Source organism: Oncorhynchus keta, chromosome 15, assembly GCF_023373465.1.
Source record: "Oncorhynchus keta strain PuntledgeMale-10-30-2019 chromosome 15, Oket_V2, whole genome shotgun sequence".
Taxonomy (NCBI): domain Eukaryota; kingdom Metazoa; phylum Chordata; class Actinopteri; order Salmoniformes; family Salmonidae; genus Oncorhynchus; species Oncorhynchus keta.
Window position 1 is genome coordinate 10,101,674 of NC_068435.1, and position 13,728 is coordinate 10,115,401.

The 13,728-nt window shown below is 42.9% G+C and overlaps 18 non-coding genes across 18 annotated transcripts; all 18 read left to right on the top strand.

The window, feature by feature from the left end:
* The first annotated feature begins 278 nt into the window (after positions 1-278).
* Positions 279-350, top strand: trnaw-cca (transfer RNA tryptophan (anticodon CCA)). The gene has a single exon. It is a non-coding gene; the product is annotated as a tRNA-Trp (tRNA).
* Positions 351-1,044: 694 nt separating this feature from the next.
* Positions 1,045-1,116, top strand: trnaw-cca (transfer RNA tryptophan (anticodon CCA)). The gene has a single exon. It is a non-coding gene; the product is annotated as a tRNA-Trp (tRNA).
* A 694-nt stretch (positions 1,117-1,810) lies between these two features.
* trnaw-cca (transfer RNA tryptophan (anticodon CCA)) lies at positions 1,811-1,882 on the top strand. The gene has a single exon. It is a non-coding gene; the product is annotated as a tRNA-Trp (tRNA).
* A 694-nt stretch (positions 1,883-2,576) lies between these two features.
* Positions 2,577-2,648, top strand: trnaw-cca (transfer RNA tryptophan (anticodon CCA)). The gene has a single exon. It is a non-coding gene; the product is annotated as a tRNA-Trp (tRNA).
* Positions 2,649-3,342: 694 nt separating this feature from the next.
* On the top strand, positions 3,343-3,414 carry trnaw-cca (transfer RNA tryptophan (anticodon CCA)). The gene has a single exon. It is a non-coding gene; the product is annotated as a tRNA-Trp (tRNA).
* Positions 3,415-4,108: 694 nt separating this feature from the next.
* trnaw-cca (transfer RNA tryptophan (anticodon CCA)) lies at positions 4,109-4,180 on the top strand. Its single transcript has one exon. It is a non-coding gene; the product is annotated as a tRNA-Trp (tRNA).
* A 694-nt stretch (positions 4,181-4,874) lies between these two features.
* trnaw-cca (transfer RNA tryptophan (anticodon CCA)) lies at positions 4,875-4,946 on the top strand. The gene has a single exon. It is a non-coding gene; the product is annotated as a tRNA-Trp (tRNA).
* A 694-nt stretch (positions 4,947-5,640) lies between these two features.
* trnaw-cca (transfer RNA tryptophan (anticodon CCA)) lies at positions 5,641-5,712 on the top strand. The gene has a single exon. It is a non-coding gene; the product is annotated as a tRNA-Trp (tRNA).
* A 694-nt stretch (positions 5,713-6,406) lies between these two features.
* Positions 6,407-6,478, top strand: trnaw-cca (transfer RNA tryptophan (anticodon CCA)). Its single transcript has one exon. It is a non-coding gene; the product is annotated as a tRNA-Trp (tRNA).
* Positions 6,479-7,172: 694 nt separating this feature from the next.
* Positions 7,173-7,244, top strand: trnaw-cca (transfer RNA tryptophan (anticodon CCA)). Its single transcript has one exon. It is a non-coding gene; the product is annotated as a tRNA-Trp (tRNA).
* Positions 7,245-7,938: 694 nt separating this feature from the next.
* Positions 7,939-8,010, top strand: trnaw-cca (transfer RNA tryptophan (anticodon CCA)). Its single transcript has one exon. It is a non-coding gene; the product is annotated as a tRNA-Trp (tRNA).
* Positions 8,011-8,703: 693 nt separating this feature from the next.
* On the top strand, positions 8,704-8,775 carry trnaw-cca (transfer RNA tryptophan (anticodon CCA)). Its single transcript has one exon. It is a non-coding gene; the product is annotated as a tRNA-Trp (tRNA).
* Positions 8,776-9,468: 693 nt separating this feature from the next.
* trnaw-cca (transfer RNA tryptophan (anticodon CCA)) lies at positions 9,469-9,540 on the top strand. Its single transcript has one exon. It is a non-coding gene; the product is annotated as a tRNA-Trp (tRNA).
* A 694-nt stretch (positions 9,541-10,234) lies between these two features.
* Positions 10,235-10,306, top strand: trnaw-cca (transfer RNA tryptophan (anticodon CCA)). The gene has a single exon. It is a non-coding gene; the product is annotated as a tRNA-Trp (tRNA).
* A 694-nt stretch (positions 10,307-11,000) lies between these two features.
* On the top strand, positions 11,001-11,072 carry trnaw-cca (transfer RNA tryptophan (anticodon CCA)). Its single transcript has one exon. It is a non-coding gene; the product is annotated as a tRNA-Trp (tRNA).
* Positions 11,073-11,766: 694 nt separating this feature from the next.
* trnaw-cca (transfer RNA tryptophan (anticodon CCA)) lies at positions 11,767-11,838 on the top strand. The gene has a single exon. It is a non-coding gene; the product is annotated as a tRNA-Trp (tRNA).
* A 694-nt stretch (positions 11,839-12,532) lies between these two features.
* trnaw-cca (transfer RNA tryptophan (anticodon CCA)) lies at positions 12,533-12,604 on the top strand. The gene has a single exon. It is a non-coding gene; the product is annotated as a tRNA-Trp (tRNA).
* Positions 12,605-13,298: 694 nt separating this feature from the next.
* On the top strand, positions 13,299-13,370 carry trnaw-cca (transfer RNA tryptophan (anticodon CCA)). The gene has a single exon. It is a non-coding gene; the product is annotated as a tRNA-Trp (tRNA).
* Positions 13,371-13,728: the final 358 nt, after the last annotated feature.

The window sequence follows — 13,728 nt, forward strand, 5'->3', positions numbered from 1 at the left end:
ATTGTTTTGATGTGGGTAGTTTTCAATTGAATGCCTTTTGAGTTTCTAATGGGTTAGGACCCAGATTGCAGTTCCTATGGCTACCACTAGATGTCAACAGTCTTTAGACTTTGTTTCAGGCTTGTTTTCATGCACTTAACCTGCCGGGCAGAGGCACGTGCTGATGGGGGTGGCATTGTCAGATGGTTCATTTCCCCATAGAACCAGGCCTCCATTCCAAATTATACAGTCATCGAAATCTGAACTAGGCATCCTCTCCAAAGATGTTAGAAGTCAAAGACCTCGTGGCGCAATGGTAGCGCGTCTGACTCCAGATCAGAAGGTTGCGTGTTCAACTCACGTCGTGGTCATGGTTTTTATGTGTGCAATCTCTGCCGCCTTTACTCAGTGAATCAGCACAAGTACCAATGTGGCTTTACAGTACTAATCTCGCATGGAAACGAACAAACCAATGCTGCTTTTGATGAAAATAGTCTCTCACAAGAACCTGACACACTGCAAAATCCTAAATGAAATTATGTTATTGTCAGTCTTCGAACAGGTAGTTTAATGTATGCTTGGGGGCAGTTTTTTGACACCTGGATGAGAAACGTTCCCTAAGTAAACTGCCTGTTACTCAGGCCCAGAAACTAGGATATGCATATCAATGGTAGATTTGGATAGAACACACTCTAAAGTTTCCAAAACTGTTGAAATAATGTCTCTGAGTATAACAGAACTGATATGGCAGGCGAAAAACCTGAGGAAAATGTATCCAGGAGGTGGGATTGTTTTGATGTGGGTAGTTTTCAATTGAATGCCTTTTGAGTTTCTAATGGGTTAGGACCCAGATTGCAGTTCCTATGGCTACCACTAGATGTCAACAGTCTTTAGACTTTGTTTCAGGCTTGTTTTCATGCACTTAACCTGCCGGGCAGAGGCACGTGCTGATGGGGGTGGCATTGTCAGATGGTTCATTTCCCCATAGAACCAGGCCTCCATTCCAAATTATACAGTCATCGAAATCTGAACTAGGCATCCTCTCCAAAGATGTTAGAAGTCAAAGACCTCGTGGCGCAATGGTAGCGCGTCTGACTCCAGATCAGAAGGTTGCGTGTTCAACTCACGTCGTGGTCATGGTTTTTATGTGTGCAATCTCTGCCGCCTTTACTCAGTGAATCAGCACAAGTACCAATGTGGCTTTACAGTACTAATCTCGCATGGAAACGAACAAACCAATGCTGCTTTTGATGAAAATAGTCTCTCACAAGAACCTGACACACTGCAAAATCCTAAATGAAATTATGTTATTGTCAGTCTTCGAACAGGTAGTTTAATGTATGCTTGGGGGCAGTTTTTTGACACCTGGATGAGAAACGTTCCCTAAGTAAACTGCCTGTTACTCAGGCCCAGAAACTAGGATATGCATATCAATGGTAGATTTGGATAGAACACACTCTAAAGTTTCCAAAACTGTTGAAATAATGTCTCTGAGTATAACAGAACTGATATGGCAGGCGAAAAACCTGAGGAAAATGTATCCAGGAGGTGGGATTGTTTTGATGTGGGTAGTTTTCAATTGAATGCCTTTTGAGTTTCTAATGGGTTAGGACCCAGATTGCAGTTCCTATGGCTACCACTAGATGTCAACAGTCTTTAGACTTTGTTTCAGGCTTGTTTTCATGCACTTAACCTGCCGGGCAGAGGCACGTGCTGATGGGGGTGGCATTGTCAGATGGTTCATTTCCCCATAGAACCAGGCCTCCATTCCAAATTATACAGTCATCGAAATCTGAACTAGGCATCCTCTCCAAAGATGTTAGAAGTCAAAGACCTCGTGGCGCAATGGTAGCGCGTCTGACTCCAGATCAGAAGGTTGCGTGTTCAACTCACGTCGTGGTCATGGTTTTTATGTGTGCAATCTCTGCCGCCTTTACTCAGTGAATCAGCACAAGTACCAATGTGGCTTTACAGTACTAATCTCGCATGGAAACGAACAAACCAATGCTGCTTTTGATGAAAATAGTCTCTCACAAGAACCTGACACACTGCAAAATCCTAAATGAAATTATGTTATTGTCAGTCTTCGAACAGGTAGTTTAATGTATGCTTGGGGGCAGTTTTTTGACACCTGGATGAGAAACGTTCCCTAAGTAAACTGCCTGTTACTCAGGCCCAGAAACTAGGATATGCATATCAATGGTAGATTTGGATAGAACACACTCTAAAGTTTCCAAAACTGTTGAAATAATGTCTCTGAGTATAACAGAACTGATATGGCAGGCGAAAAACCTGAGGAAAATGTATCCAGGAGGTGGGATTGTTTTGATGTGGGTAGTTTTCAATTGAATGCCTTTTGAGTTTCTAATGGGTTAGGACCCAGATTGCAGTTCCTATGGCTACCACTAGATGTCAACAGTCTTTAGACTTTGTTTCAGGCTTGTTTTCATGCACTTAACCTGCCGGGCAGAGGCACGTGCTGATGGGGGTGGCATTGTCAGATGGTTCATTTCCCCATAGAACCAGGCCTCCATTCCAAATTATACAGTCATCGAAATCTGAACTAGGCATCCTCTCCAAAGATGTTAGAAGTCAAAGACCTCGTGGCGCAATGGTAGCGCGTCTGACTCCAGATCAGAAGGTTGCGTGTTCAACTCACGTCGTGGTCATGGTTTTTATGTGTGCAATCTCTGCCGCCTTTACTCAGTGAATCAGCACAAGTACCAATGTGGCTTTACAGTACTAATCTCGCATGGAAACGAACAAACCAATGCTGCTTTTGATGAAAATAGTCTCTCACAAGAACCTGACACACTGCAAAATCCTAAATGAAATTATGTTATTGTCAGTCTTCGAACAGGTAGTTTAATGTATGCTTGGGGGCAGTTTTTTGACACCTGGATGAGAAACGTTCCCTAAGTAAACTGCCTGTTACTCAGGCCCAGAAACTAGGATATGCATATCAATGGTAGATTTGGATAGAACACACTCTAAAGTTTCCAAAACTGTTGAAATAATGTCTCTGAGTATAACAGAACTGATATGGCAGGCGAAAAACCTGAGGAAAATGTATCCAGGAGGTGGGATTGTTTTGATGTGGGTAGTTTTCAATTGAATGCCTTTTGAGTTTCTAATGGGTTAGGACCCAGATTGCAGTTCCTATGGCTACCACTAGATGTCAACAGTCTTTAGACTTTGTTTCAGGCTTGTTTTCATGCACTTAACCTGCCGGGCAGAGGCACGTGCTGATGGGGGTGGCATTGTCAGATGGTTCATTTCCCCATAGAACCAGGCCTCCATTCCAAATTATACAGTCATCGAAATCTGAACTAGGCATCCTCTCCAAAGATGTTAGAAGTCAAAGACCTCGTGGCGCAATGGTAGCGCGTCTGACTCCAGATCAGAAGGTTGCGTGTTCAACTCACGTCGTGGTCATGGTTTTTATGTGTGCAATCTCTGCCGCCTTTACTCAGTGAATCAGCACAAGTACCAATGTGGCTTTACAGTACTAATCTCGCATGGAAACGAACAAACCAATGCTGCTTTTGATGAAAATAGTCTCTCACAAGAACCTGACACACTGCAAAATCCTAAATGAAATTATGTTATTGTCAGTCTTCGAACAGGTAGTTTAATGTATGCTTGGGGGCAGTTTTTTGACACCTGGATGAGAAACGTTCCCTAAGTAAACTGCCTGTTACTCAGGCCCAGAAACTAGGATATGCATATCAATGGTAGATTTGGATAGAACACACTCTAAAGTTTCCAAAACTGTTGAAATAATGTCTCTGAGTATAACAGAACTGATATGGCAGGCGAAAAACCTGAGGAAAATGTATCCAGGAGGTGGGATTGTTTTGATGTGGGTAGTTTTCAATTGAATGCCTTTTGAGTTTCTAATGGGTTAGGACCCAGATTGCAGTTCCTATGGCTACCACTAGATGTCAACAGTCTTTAGACTTTGTTTCAGGCTTGTTTTCATGCACTTAACCTGCCGGGCAGAGGCACGTGCTGATGGGGGTGGCATTGTCAGATGGTTCATTTCCCCATAGAACCAGGCCTCCATTCCAAATTATACAGTCATCGAAATCTGAACTAGGCATCCTCTCCAAAGATGTTAGAAGTCAAAGACCTCGTGGCGCAATGGTAGCGCGTCTGACTCCAGATCAGAAGGTTGCGTGTTCAACTCACGTCGTGGTCATGGTTTTTATGTGTGCAATCTCTGCCGCCTTTACTCAGTGAATCAGCACAAGTACCAATGTGGCTTTACAGTACTAATCTCGCATGGAAACGAACAAACCAATGCTGCTTTTGATGAAAATAGTCTCTCACAAGAACCTGACACACTGCAAAATCCTAAATGAAATTATGTTATTGTCAGTCTTCGAACAGGTAGTTTAATGTATGCTTGGGGGCAGTTTTTTGACACCTGGATGAGAAACGTTCCCTAAGTAAACTGCCTGTTACTCAGGCCCAGAAACTAGGATATGCATATCAATGGTAGATTTGGATAGAACACACTCTAAAGTTTCCAAAACTGTTGAAATAATGTCTCTGAGTATAACAGAACTGATATGGCAGGCGAAAAACCTGAGGAAAATGTATCCAGGAGGTGGGATTGTTTTGATGTGGGTAGTTTTCAATTGAATGCCTTTTGAGTTTCTAATGGGTTAGGACCCAGATTGCAGTTCCTATGGCTACCACTAGATGTCAACAGTCTTTAGACTTTGTTTCAGGCTTGTTTTCATGCACTTAACCTGCCGGGCAGAGGCACGTGCTGATGGGGGTGGCATTGTCAGATGGTTCATTTCCCCATAGAACCAGGCCTCCATTCCAAATTATACAGTCATCGAAATCTGAACTAGGCATCCTCTCCAAAGATGTTAGAAGTCAAAGACCTCGTGGCGCAATGGTAGCGCGTCTGACTCCAGATCAGAAGGTTGCGTGTTCAACTCACGTCGTGGTCATGGTTTTTATGTGTGCAATCTCTGCCGCCTTTACTCAGTGAATCAGCACAAGTACCAATGTGGCTTTACAGTACTAATCTCGCATGGAAACGAACAAACCAATGCTGCTTTTGATGAAAATAGTCTCTCACAAGAACCTGACACACTGCAAAATCCTAAATGAAATTATGTTATTGTCAGTCTTCGAACAGGTAGTTTAATGTATGCTTGGGGGCAGTTTTTTGACACCTGGATGAGAAACGTTCCCTAAGTAAACTGCCTGTTACTCAGGCCCAGAAACTAGGATATGCATATCAATGGTAGATTTGGATAGAACACACTCTAAAGTTTCCAAAACTGTTGAAATAATGTCTCTGAGTATAACAGAACTGATATGGCAGGCGAAAAACCTGAGGAAAATGTATCCAGGAGGTGGGATTGTTTTGATGTGGGTAGTTTTCAATTGAATGCCTTTTGAGTTTCTAATGGGTTAGGACCCAGATTGCAGTTCCTATGGCTACCACTAGATGTCAACAGTCTTTAGACTTTGTTTCAGGCTTGTTTTCATGCACTTAACCTGCCGGGCAGAGGCACGTGCTGATGGGGGTGGCATTGTCAGATGGTTCATTTCCCCATAGAACCAGGCCTCCATTCCAAATTATACAGTCATCGAAATCTGAACTAGGCATCCTCTCCAAAGATGTTAGAAGTCAAAGACCTCGTGGCGCAATGGTAGCGCGTCTGACTCCAGATCAGAAGGTTGCGTGTTCAACTCACGTCGTGGTCATGGTTTTTATGTGTGCAATCTCTGCCGCCTTTACTCAGTGAATCAGCACAAGTACCAATGTGGCTTTACAGTACTAATCTCGCATGGAAACGAACAAACCAATGCTGCTTTTGATGAAAATAGTCTCTCACAAGAACCTGACACACTGCAAAATCCTAAATGAAATTATGTTATTGTCAGTCTTCGAACAGGTAGTTTAATGTATGCTTGGGGGCAGTTTTTTGACACCTGGATGAGAAACGTTCCCTAAGTAAACTGCCTGTTACTCAGGCCCAGAAACTAGGATATGCATATCAATGGTAGATTTGGATAGAACACACTCTAAAGTTTCCAAAACTGTTGAAATAATGTCTCTGAGTATAACAGAACTGATATGGCAGGCGAAAAACCTGAGGAAAATGTATCCAGGAGGTGGGATTGTTTTGATGTGGGTAGTTTTCAATTGAATGCCTTTTGAGTTTCTAATGGGTTAGGACCCAGATTGCAGTTCCTATGGCTACCACTAGATGTCAACAGTCTTTAGACTTTGTTTCAGGCTTGTTTTCATGCACTTAACCTGCCGGGCAGAGGCACGTGCTGATGGGGGTGGCATTGTCAGATGGTTCATTTCCCCATAGAACCAGGCCTCCATTCCAAATTATACAGTCATCGAAATCTGAACTAGGCATCCTCTCCAAAGATGTTAGAAGTCAAAGACCTCGTGGCGCAATGGTAGCGCGTCTGACTCCAGATCAGAAGGTTGCGTGTTCAACTCACGTCGTGGTCATGGTTTTTATGTGTGCAATCTCTGCCGCCTTTACTCAGTGAATCAGCACAAGTACCAATGTGGCTTTACAGTACTAATCTCGCATGGAAACGAACAAACCAATGCTGCTTTTGATGAAAATAGTCTCTCACAAGAACCTGACACACTGCAAAATCCTAAATGAAATTATGTTATTGTCAGTCTTCGAACAGGTAGTTTAATGTATGCTTGGGGGCAGTTTTTTGACACCTGGATGAGAAACGTTCCCTAAGTAAACTGCCTGTTACTCAGGCCCAGAAACTAGGATATGCATATCAATGGTAGATTTGGATAGAACACACTCTAAAGTTTCCAAAACTGTTGAAATAATGTCTCTGAGTATAACAGAACTGATATGGCAGGCGAAAAACCTGAGGAAAATGTATCCAGGAGGTGGGATTGTTTTGATGTGGGTAGTTTTCAATTGAATGCCTTTTGAGTTTCTAATGGGTTAGGACCCAGATTGCAGTTCCTATGGCTACCACTAGATGTCAACAGTCTTTAGACTTTGTTTCAGGCTTGTTTTCATGCACTTAACCTGCCGGGCAGAGGCACGTGCTGATGGGGGTGGCATTGTCAGATGGTTCATTTCCCCATAGAACCAGGCCTCCATTCCAAATTATACAGTCATCGAAATCTGAACTAGGCATCCTCTCCAAAGATGTTAGAAGTCAAAGACCTCGTGGCGCAATGGTAGCGCGTCTGACTCCAGATCAGAAGGTTGCGTGTTCAACTCACGTCGTGGTCATGGTTTTTATGTGTGCAATCTCTGCCGCCTTTACTCAGTGAATCAGCACAAGTACCAATGTGGCTTTACAGTACTAATCTCGCATGGAAACGAACAAACCAATGCTGCTTTTGATGAAAATAGTCTCTCACAAGAACCTGACACACTGCAAAATCCTAAATGAAATTATGTTATTGTCAGTCTTCGAACAGGTAGTTTAATGTATGCTTGGGGGCAGTTTTTTGACACCTGGATGAGAAACGTTCCCTAAGTAAACTGCCTGTTACTCAGGCCCAGAAACTAGGATATGCATATCAATGGTAGATTTGGATAGAACACACTCTAAAGTTTCCAAAACTGTTGAAATAATGTCTCTGAGTATAACAGAACTGATATGGCAGGCGAAAAACCTGAGGAAAATGTATCCAGGAGGTGGGATTGTTTTGATGTGGGTAGTTTTCAATTGAATGCCTTTTGAGTTTCTAATGGGTTAGGACCCAGATTGCAGTTCCTATGGCTACCACTAGATGTCAACAGTCTTTAGACTTTGTTTCAGGCTTGTTTTCATGCACTTAACCTGCCGGGCAGAGGCACGTGCTGATGGGGGTGGCATTGTCAGATGGTTCATTTCCCCATAGAACCAGGCCTCCATTCCAAATTATACAGTCATCGAAATCTGAACTAGGCATCCTCTCCAAAGATGTTAGAAGTCAAAGACCTCGTGGCGCAATGGTAGCGCGTCTGACTCCAGATCAGAAGGTTGCGTGTTCAACTCACGTCGTGGTCATGGTTTTTATGTGTGCAATCTCTGCCGCCTTTACTCAGTGAATCAGCACAAGTACCAATGTGGCTTTACAGTACTAATCTCGCATGGAAACGAACAAACCAATGCTGCTTTTGATGAAAATAGTCTCTCACAAGAACCTGACACACTGCAAAATCCTAAATGAAATTATGTTATTGTCAGTCTTCGAACAGGTAGTTTAATGTATGCTTGGGGGCAGTTTTTTGACACCTGGATGAGAAACGTTCCCTAAGTAAACTGCCTGTTACTCAGGCCCAGAAACTAGGATATGCATATCAATGGTAGATTTGGATAGAACACACTCTAAAGTTTCCAAAACTGTTGAAATAATGTCTCTGAGTATAACAGAACTGATATGGCAGGCGAAAACCTGAGGAAAATGTATCCAGGAGGTGGGATTGTTTTGATGTGGGTAGTTTTCAATTGAATGCCTTTTGAGTTTCTAATGGGTTAGGACCCAGATTGCAGTTCCTATGGCTACCACTAGATGTCAACAGTCTTTAGACTTTGTTTCAGGCTTGTTTTCATGCACTTAACCTGCCGGGCAGAGGCACGTGCTGATGGGGGTGGCATTGTCAGATGGTTCATTTCCCCATAGAACCAGGCCTCCATTCCAAATTATACAGTCATCGAAATCTGAACTAGGCATCCTCTCCAAAGATGTTAGAAGTCAAAGACCTCGTGGCGCAATGGTAGCGCGTCTGACTCCAGATCAGAAGGTTGCGTGTTCAACTCACGTCGTGGTCATGGTTTTTATGTGTGCAATCTCTGCCGCCTTTACTCAGTGAATCAGCACAAGTACCAATGTGGCTTTACAGTACTAATCTCGCATGGAAACGAACAAACCAATGCTGCTTTTGATGAAAATAGTCTCTCACAAGAACCTGACACACTGCAAAATCCTAAATGAAATTATGTTATTGTCAGTCTTCGAACAGGTAGTTTAATGTATGCTTGGGGGCAGTTTTTGACACCTGGATGAGAAACGTTCCCTAAGTAAACTGCCTGTTACTCAGGCCCAGAAACTAGGATATGCATATCAATGGTAGATTTGGATAGAACACACTCTAAAGTTTCCAAAACTGTTGAAATAATGTCTCTGAGTATAACAGAACTGATATGGCAGGCGAAAAACCTGAGGAAAATGTATCCAGGAGGTGGGATTGTTTTGATGTGGGTAGTTTTCAATTGAATGCCTTTTGAGTTTCTAATGGGTTAGGACCCAGATTGCAGTTCCTATGGCTACCACTAGATGTCAACAGTCTTTAGACTTTGTTTCAGGCTTGTTTTCATGCACTTAACCTGCCGGGCAGAGGCACGTGCTGATGGGGGTGGCATTGTCAGATGGTTCATTTCCCCATAGAACCAGGCCTCCATTCCAAATTATACAGTCATCGAAATCTGAACTAGGCATCCTCTCCAAAGATGTTAGAAGTCAAAGACCTCGTGGCGCAATGGTAGCGCGTCTGACTCCAGATCAGAAGGTTGCGTGTTCAACTCACGTCGTGGTCATGGTTTTTATGTGTGCAATCTCTGCCGCCTTTACTCAGTGAATCAGCACAAGTACCAATGTGGCTTTACAGTACTAATCTCGCATGGAAACGAACAAACCAATGCTGCTTTTGATGAAAATAGTCTCTCACAAGAACCTGACACACTGCAAAATCCTAAATGAAATTATGTTATTGTCAGTCTTCGAACAGGTAGTTTAATGTATGCTTGGGGGCAGTTTTTTGACACCTGGATGAGAAACGTTCCCTAAGTAAACTGCCTGTTACTCAGGCCCAGAAACTAGGATATGCATATCAATGGTAGATTTGGATAGAACACACTCTAAAGTTTCCAAAACTGTTGAAATAATGTCTCTGAGTATAACAGAACTGATATGGCAGGCGAAAAACCTGAGGAAAATGTATCCAGGAGGTGGGATTGTTTTGATGTGGGTAGTTTTCAATTGAATGCCTTTTGAGTTTCTAATGGGTTAGGACCCAGATTGCAGTTCCTATGGCTACCACTAGATGTCAACAGTCTTTAGACTTTGTTTCAGGCTTGTTTTCATGCACTTAACCTGCCGGGCAGAGGCACGTGCTGATGGGGGTGGCATTGTCAGATGGTTCATTTCCCCATAGAACCAGGCCTCCATTCCAAATTATACAGTCATCGAAATCTGAACTAGGCATCCTCTCCAAAGATGTTAGAAGTCAAAGACCTCGTGGCGCAATGGTAGCGCGTCTGACTCCAGATCAGAAGGTTGCGTGTTCAACTCACGTCGTGGTCATGGTTTTTATGTGTGCAATCTCTGCCGCCTTTACTCAGTGAATCAGCACAAGTACCAATGTGGCTTTACAGTACTAATCTCGCATGGAAACGAACAAACCAATGCTGCTTTTGATGAAAATAGTCTCTCACAAGAACCTGACACACTGCAAAATCCTAAATGAAATTATGTTATTGTCAGTCTTCGAACAGGTAGTTTAATGTATGCTTGGGGGCAGTTTTTTGACACCTGGATGAGAAACGTTCCCTAAGTAAACTGCCTGTTACTCAGGCCCAGAAACTAGGATATGCATATCAATGGTAGATTTGGATAGAACACACTCTAAAGTTTCCAAAACTGTTGAAATAATGTCTCTGAGTATAACAGAACTGATATGGCAGGCGAAAAACCTGAGGAAAATGTATCCAGGAGGTGGGATTGTTTTGATGTGGGTAGTTTTCAATTGAATGCCTTTTGAGTTTCTAATGGGTTAGGACCCAGATTGCAGTTCCTATGGCTACCACTAGATGTCAACAGTCTTTAGACTTTGTTTCAGGCTTGTTTTCATGCACTTAACCTGCCGGGCAGAGGCACGTGCTGATGGGGGTGGCATTGTCAGATGGTTCATTTCCCCATAGAACCAGGCCTCCATTCCAAATTATACAGTCATCGAAATCTGAACTAGGCATCCTCTCCAAAGATGTTAGAAGTCAAAGACCTCGTGGCGCAATGGTAGCGCGTCTGACTCCAGATCAGAAGGTTGCGTGTTCAACTCACGTCGTGGTCATGGTTTTTATGTGTGCAATCTCTGCCGCCTTTACTCAGTGAATCAGCACAAGTACCAATGTGGCTTTACAGTACTAATCTCGCATGGAAACGAACAAACCAATGCTGCTTTTGATGAAAATAGTCTCTCACAAGAACCTGACACACTGCAAAATCCTAAATGAAATTATGTTATTGTCAGTCTTCGAACAGGTAGTTTAATGTATGCTTGGGGGCAGTTTTTTGACACCTGGATGAGAAACGTTCCCTAAGTAAACTGCCTGTTACTCAGGCCCAGAAACTAGGATATGCATATCAATGGTAGATTTGGATAGAACACACTCTAAAGTTTCCAAAACTGTTGAAATAATGTCTCTGAGTATAACAGAACTGATATGGCAGGCGAAAAACCTGAGGAAAATGTATCCAGGAGGTGGGATTGTTTTGATGTGGGTAGTTTTCAATTGAATGCCTTTTGAGTTTCTAATGGGTTAGGACCCAGATTGCAGTTCCTATGGCTACCACTAGATGTCAACAGTCTTTAGACTTTGTTTCAGGCTTGTTTTCATGCACTTAACCTGCCGGGCAGAGGCACGTGCTGATGGGGGTGGCATTGTCAGATGGTTCATTTCCCCATAGAACCAGGCCTCCATTCCAAATTATACAGTCATCGAAATCTGAACTAGGCATCCTCTCCAAAGATGTTAGAAGTCAAAGACCTCGTGGCGCAATGGTAGCGCGTCTGACTCCAGATCAGAAGGTTGCGTGTTCAACTCACGTCGTGGTCATGGTTTTTATGTGTGCAATCTCTGCCGCCTTTACTCAGTGAATCAGCACAAGTACCAATGTGGCTTTACAGTACTAATCTCGCATGGAAACGAACAAACCAATGCTGCTTTTGATGAAAATAGTCTCTCACAAGAACCTGACACACTGCAAAATCCTAAATGAAATTATGTTATTGTCAGTCTTCGAACAGGTAGTTTAATGTATGCTTGGGGGCAGTTTTTTGACACCTGGATGAGAAACGTTCCCTAAGTAAACTGCCTGTTACTCAGGCCCAGAAACTAGGATATGCATATCAATGGTAGATTTGGATAGAACACACTCTAAAGTTTCCAAAACTGTTGAAATAATGTCTCTGAGTATAACAGAACTGATATGGCAGGCGAAAAACCTGAGGAAAATGTATCCAGGAGGTGGGATTGTTTTGATGTGGGTAGTTTTCAATTGAATGCCTTTTGAGTTTCTAATGGGTTAGGACCCAGATTGCAGTTCCTATGGCTACCACTAGATGTCAACAGTCTTTAGACTTTGTTTCAGGCTTGTTTTCATGCACTTAACCTGCCGGGCAGAGGCACGTGCTGATGGGGGTGGCATTGTCAGATGGTTCATTTCCCCATAGAACCAGGCCTCCATTCCAAATTATACAGTCATCGAAATCTGAACTAGGCATCCTCTCCAAAGATGTTAGAAGTCAAAGACCTCGTGGCGCAATGGTAGCGCGTCTGACTCCAGATCAGAAGGTTGCGTGTTCAACTCACGTCGTGGTCATGGTTTTTATGTGTGCAATCTCTGCCGCCTTTACTCAGTGAATCAGCACAAGTACCAATGTGGCTTTACAGTACTAATCTCGCATGGAAACGAACAAACCAATGCTGCTTTTGATGAAAATAGTCTCTCACAAGAACCTGACACACTGCAAAATCCTAAATGAAATTATGTTATTGTCAGTCTTCGAACAGGTAGTTTAATGTATGCTTGGGGGCAGTTTTTTGACACCTGGATGAGAAACGTTCCCTAAGTAAACTGCCTGTTACTCAGGCCCAGAAACTAGGATATGCATATCAATGGTAGATTTGGATAGAACACACTCTAAAGTTTCCAAAACTGTTGAAATAATGTCTCTGAGTATAACAGAACTGATATGGCAGGCGAAAAACCTGAGGAAAATGTATCCAGGAGGTGGGATTGTTTTGATGTGGGTAGTTTTCAATTGAATGCCTTTTGAGTTTCTAATGGGTTAGGACCCAGATTGCAGTTCCTATGGCTACCACTAGATGTCAACAGTCTTTAGACTTTGTTTCAGGCTTGTTTTCATGCACTTAACCTGCCGGGCAGAGGCACGTGCTGATGGGGGTGGCATTGTCAGATGGTTCATTTCCCCATAGAACCAGGCCTCCATTCCAAATTATACAGTCATCGAAATCTGAACTAGGCATCCTCTCCAAAGATGTTAGAAGTCAAAGACCTCGTGGCGCAATGGTAGCGCGTCTGACTCCAGATCAGAAGGTTGCGTGTTCAACTCACGTCGTGGTCATGGTTTTTATGTGTGCAATCTCTGCCGCCTTTACTCAGTGAATCAGCACAAGTACCAATGTGGCTTTACAGTACTAATCTCGCATGGAAACGAACAAACCAATGCTGCTTTTGATGAAAATAGTCTCTCACAAGAACCTGACACACTGCAAAATCCTAAATGAAATTATGTTATTGTCAGTCTTCGAACAGGTAGTTTAATGTATGCTTGGGGGCAGTTTTTTGACACCTGGATGAGAAACGTTCCCTAAGTAAACTGCCTGTTACTCAGGCCCAGAAACTAGGATATGCATATCAATGGTAGATTTGGATAGAACACACTCTAAAGTTTCCAAAACTGTTGAAATAATGTCTCTGAG